Genomic DNA, 6,000 nt, shown 5'->3' with positions numbered 1-6,000 from the left:
AAAACCAAATCTCAAAAATTTATGTAGAAAAATTTTTGTCTAGCAAATCTTTTCTACTCAAGAGTGAATTTACATAAGATTACTTATTTTCCATGGAAAACATTCAGTAAATTGATTTTGCCACTTTTATACAAAATGTGTTAAACTTAATTTTCCAACATTCAAAGTCAAAATTGGGAGTTTCAAATCTACACAAATGGCAAAATTAATTTCCTCTTGAATATGTTTTTGCATAGCAAATAAAAAATAAATTCGTAGATTTACTCTCTGGGTAAAAGACTGAATAATGAGACAAATTTTTTTTGCATATAAACTAAGAAATTTGGTTTTGCCAAAATAAGTTTTTTTTCAAGTATACTTTGTAAATTGTACAATTTGACTGTAGTGATTTTTCATTAATACAATGGTTCTTTTTTTCTAGCATGTCATCTTTTCATATACTACTTATACCATAATACAAGTTTTGGTGCTTTTCTTCAGCAGTACTTTGTCAATTATAGGGTTAGTATTTTTTTTTTTTTTTTAATTTTCTCTACAGGAAAGTAATTCCTCATAAAGGATTCTGCCCAAGCCATAACCATTATACTGTAGTTTAAACTACTGAATCATCTGCCTCAAGACTAAACAGTCGCCCAATACTACATGTTGACACCCCACCCCTCCCAATTATACTTTCTAGAAAAAAAAGACAAAATCTAGGAGAAAAAAAAAACTTTCCAACCAAGCACTTTCAAGGCAACAGAAATGACCCACTGTCAAAGAAACACCACACTCAAATTGACACAATTTCAAAGAGACAAAGCTAAATTAACCCACTTGCAAGGAAGCATCTGATCCCCACTCAAGAGGAAAAAAAATATATACAGGCAGTCCCGGGTTATGACGGGGGTTGGTTCTGTTCTTGAGATGTGTCGTAAGCCGGAACCTCGTCAAAAATCCTAAGAAAACCTTACTTTTAATGCTTTGGGTGCATTCAAAACTATGTAAACTGCATTCTTATTGCATTTTTTTCATAAAAAAAACTTAAATATTGATTATTTTGCATTTTTGGTGTCATATTTCATCTGCCAGATCAGTGTTTGTAGGCGTCGTAAGTCTGTAGCATGCGTCTAACCCTGGAAATCATTTCTGATGAATATAATTGAAAAGCGTCGTAACCTCAGAACGTCGTAAGCCAAGACCCGTCGTAACCCGGGGACTGCCTGTGTATATAACCGACATTTCCTGGAAAAACTCAAGTGAAAAACCAATTCTAATACACTAAGCAAATCCCTCTCTCAAAACAAATTTTTATTAATAACTTCTACCACTTACTCATTTTATACATTACCTCTCAATCAAACTCAAAAACACCCACTCTAGAGAAAACAGCTAGCTGAAAAGCATATGAAAAATGAGTGTACAACTCACAAGATATATTTTTAGCCATACACTCGAATCCTCAAACAACTTCCAAACCAAAATTCATTCTATTAGTTTCTTAAGAAACTTGCAAACTAACAAACTACTGTTCTATAAAACAAAATTACTTTATGGACAATTTCATTCACTTCCTAGAAGAAAATATAGATACAGATTTTAGGCAAAAAACACAACCGCCAAACACCTTCAAAGCCAAACTATCATAGATAATAGACTTCCCACAGGAAAAACAACAATCCATCAGTCTACAAAGGTAATAGCATCAACAAATGTAAATACAACCTAACAAACTTATTTTAGGGGGAATATAATGCAAACTGTTTTAAATCGGAAATCTATTCCAAACAAACATACTTCCTAAGTGCAAAGTTATATAATTAGGCTTTGAAAGTACATATATGAAAGATTCTTTAGACTAAAGAACAGACTTAACACTATAAAGTAAGAGTATCACAATAGCCATGACAAACTTCCTGAGGGGAAAATGTCAAATGAACATCCCAAGGCACCAAAGTATCAGACTAACGTGTTTTAAAAAAATTTATAAATATCACAGGCAAATCAACTTCTTAATTCCAAAAGTAATGTAAGCATACACTTCCTAAAACCAAATACGTACAGCAATAACACTTAGAAAGTTAATCCTGATCAAAATTTTTCCGACTCCCAGACATCCACATGTCATTATGCACTGTAGAATTGAATTCTATCGTACTAACAAACCCAAATTACATGCGTCACAAGCAAGGTGTGGAGCCCGCATTAATAGAAACAATCTTAATTCTATATCATAAACTAAACCAAGCTGCGTTATCAGCTAACATTAATGAACTTGTCTATGGCTTCCATTTCATCCAATTTGACAAAGCTTTTCATGAAAATTATCCACACCAGTTAAATCATTGCATCTGGTATTTGGCAATATTGCATACCTTTTCAAGTATACTCTCGATACATTGCAAATTATCATTCACGAAAACTACCAGAATGATATATCCAGTATGTCGAATCAATCGGCTACATTGAACAATTCTAATTGTAAATGATGCTCTACAAATTCCAACTTTTCATTTCAAATTAACATTAACTTTGTCAGGGAATATTTTAAAACTACAAAATACGCGTTTTAGTAAAATCTGAAAATATACAAAAAAAAATTTCACTGATATGACAATTTTTCTTAAAAAGCAAACAAGAAAAGTAACTCAGAGCATAATTTTACATTATATATAGTCAATTATCCATGGTGAAAATCCACCATCTTAAAATACAATCTAAGGACAAAACAAATAACCCTGTCTACAAATATTTGCAAGTGAATTTCTCTACAGAGCTTCAAGGTAAAAATGTTATCAATAAAAAATCCAATTATACAGAGCCTTACGCTTAACAATTAATAATACACTGTAACATGTCTTTTGCTCAGTAATAATTAAGATAGGAAAATTGTTCATTAAATACCAAAAAAATCCTGCATTAAATCTCAAAGACAACTGAAAATTTTGAAACTTATGAAATAGTTTTCTTTCCCTGTAATTCATTGAAAAAATGTACATACCAGGTGCAGAACAACATAGGTTAGCCACACAACATCAGACTTGTCCAGCAAACACTCATTTACCATATATGTCCATGTAAAAGAAGACCTTTAGATAAGACAAGGTAGAAAATTACAGCAAATTTTCATTATCTCAAATCTGAAGTACAAGAAATGACAAATCTTTAATTATTTTGTATTTTTCATAGCTTTCTCAGCATTTCTTGTTAAGTTCAATTACCCCCTTAATTGGCCAATCTGATCCTTGAAAATTGATAATAGTATTTCATTCATTATTCACTAAAATGGCCTCTTGACTTGTACTTGATAATTTATACATAAGTACCAGATGTGTAAAACCTTGTATATATATAATATAACTATACACGCATTAATTTTTTTTAAACGTTAATATTTACCCCGCCCCATCCTCCCTACCCTGTTTTGCGCAAACACCCCCCCCCCTTTTTTTCTCGATTCGGCTCTACCCAGTATTTGTGTTAACATTTTCTTAAGTTATAATGACTTTTCAGTCCATTACTCAGGGCAGTATGAAAGGTTTAATGTACAGTCAAAATCACGGCCTTTTGAGAAAACAGGCCTTTATCCTCGTGTCGACGAATGTAGGCTTGACTTACAAAGGAAGGTGTTTATGTAACATTTAGGTAAATCTTTACGTACATTATATAGTTATATCAATTGTTTTGGTGTTCCTAAGGTTTAGTGCTCTTGATGTTGGTGATATTTATTGGGAATTGTTATTTCACATCATATGCTAGCGTACCTGTGCCTTCTTCTCCCTGTACCCCAACCCCCCTTAAAGGACATATGGCTCCCTGTTGGTTACGTATCCCACACCCCCTACTAGCATTCATATATGGCGGTTTGTTTAAGTTTCTTGGCCCCGAACCAAAACTTTGAAGATTGTTCAGTCGAAGTAGACTATGGCAGTTGACGTTTTCCTATGTTATTTTGCTTACTTTACAAGAGTTTAAGGCCTAATATTTGGCCGGTCGACTGTAACTAATCTGTTAGGCTATTTTCCTTTGAACTCTACATTGGTACATCGCACCCCTTGTACCTATATGTTGACTTCAAAGGTAAATTACGCTTTCATTACAGTCGACCAAATAACTATACTTTAAATTCTTGTTCAGCAGGTAAAATAACATAGGGAAACGTCAACTTCCCTAATCTACTGTACCGCAGAATGCGGGCTTAGAATTACCAATCCAGGAAAACCTACCCGGTATTTCTACAGAAGCAATCCGCTGTGGCTTAGATAATGGCAATTGACTGATTCCTATGTTATTTTAGTTACTGTACAAGATTTAAAAGTAATATCCATTCGGCCGGCTGTAACTAAGCAGTAATTGACCTTTGAAAGTTACATAATAGCCGCACCAAACTCAAAGGTATATTAAAGTTTAGTTCCAACCAAACGAAAAAAATATTCCTTACAACCCTTGTAAAGCAACTAAAATAACATAGAAAATGTCAATTGCCATAGTCTAAGTCACCGAAGAACGGTCCTATAGGAAGGTACCAAGTATTCGTTACGGTGAAGGAAATGTAAACACAGCCGCCATGTTTAAATTCCCCAACCACCACGGAGCCATATGTTCACAAAGGGGGGTGGGGGGGGGGGGGGGTTAACGCACAGGTGGTGGGCGGAGTAAGGTGGAAGGTACGAGTTGTCTTAGCAGCACCCCACTGAATAGTAACATACCTTGACGCAACTTTCGGCGAAAGCCTAACACTCACTTTCCTAAAACATAATAATCAAGAATAATGTGGAGCTTACCTTAAAAGGGGTGGAGGGTACAAAGCAGCAGCTGCCTTTAAGAATGCGTGGAGGCGGGTCTTGGGTTCCTCAAAATGCAGCTTGAAATAAGCAATAGCCAAGTACCCGACGAAAAGTTATACATTCTCCTCCCGTATCTTGGAGTCGACTGCCGGAGTTCCCTCCACCTCCTTTCAATAGTATTAGTATGGGCACCGGTTTCTGGGTCCACAAAGTTCATCGAGTGGTTGACTGTCAAGTGGACATAACCTTCATCTCGCAGGCAGTCATAAGCCCTCCAACAGTCAGAAATAATAGTGGTACCCGGCACAATGTATTCTTTGATAACTGCAAGCAGAGTCCCACTCGTCCTGTCGGGTACGGGAACAACGAAAAACTCCCGGGTCTGCCTGCAGATACCACCGAATACCCACTGGCCTTCGATGAGGCGACCTACGTTGTATTTTCTTCTCCCAAACTTCGCCTCATCGATTTCAACAATTGTGCCGGGCCCACCTATTTGCTTCTTCTGTTGGAAGCACCAATTAACTATGACCTGAAATAAAAGTCAGTGTTAGGGGAGGTAATTAAGTAGGGTAAAAAATTTCATAATAATACAAGGCAGGTTGTGTATGAGAGAGAGGGAGTGGGGGAAGAGCGGGGGAGAAGGAGGGGGTATGAATGGAAAATGGTGAGGGGATAAGCAAAATTACTTAACTTCCCGGAGAAGCTGGCCCAATCATAATTGTCGAGTCCGACAGTCCAAGTTCTGTTCTCGCAACCTTGTAAGAAAAAAAATCACTCGCATACAGGTATGCGAAGAACAGAACTGTCTCAACATCAAGGTGGGACCCAGAGAACCAAGTGCCCTTAAACAATGAAAAGTAGTAAGAACAGCGTTTTTTCGCTTTCTTACTATGTGGTCGATAAGACCGGTCACACCTAAAGGTAAACGTGGAGGGAAAAATACCAATTATAAACATGAAAATATGGAGCAGGTCATAAATGGTATAGGTGTAATATAATATTGCCATGAATCTAGGGCCGGGTCATATCACGGTTACATGTAGAATCCAACAAACTATTCGTAAGGTATTTACCTAAAGCACTTTTTTTTGCAGAGTCTAGGCAGCACTCATTCCCACAATGGGGGCAAAAGACCTGCTTTCTCAGGAGGCCGTGGTCCTGGCAAAAACCGATTAGTCGATCATAATTACCTGAGTAAAAGGCAGAAAAATCTTTGTAACTCATGTAACAA

This window comes from Macrobrachium nipponense, chromosome 24 (genome assembly GCF_015104395.2).
Source record: "Macrobrachium nipponense isolate FS-2020 chromosome 24, ASM1510439v2, whole genome shotgun sequence".
Lineage (NCBI taxonomy): Eukaryota > Metazoa > Arthropoda > Malacostraca > Decapoda > Palaemonidae > Macrobrachium > Macrobrachium nipponense.
Note: the sequence above shows the minus strand (reverse complement) of the source record.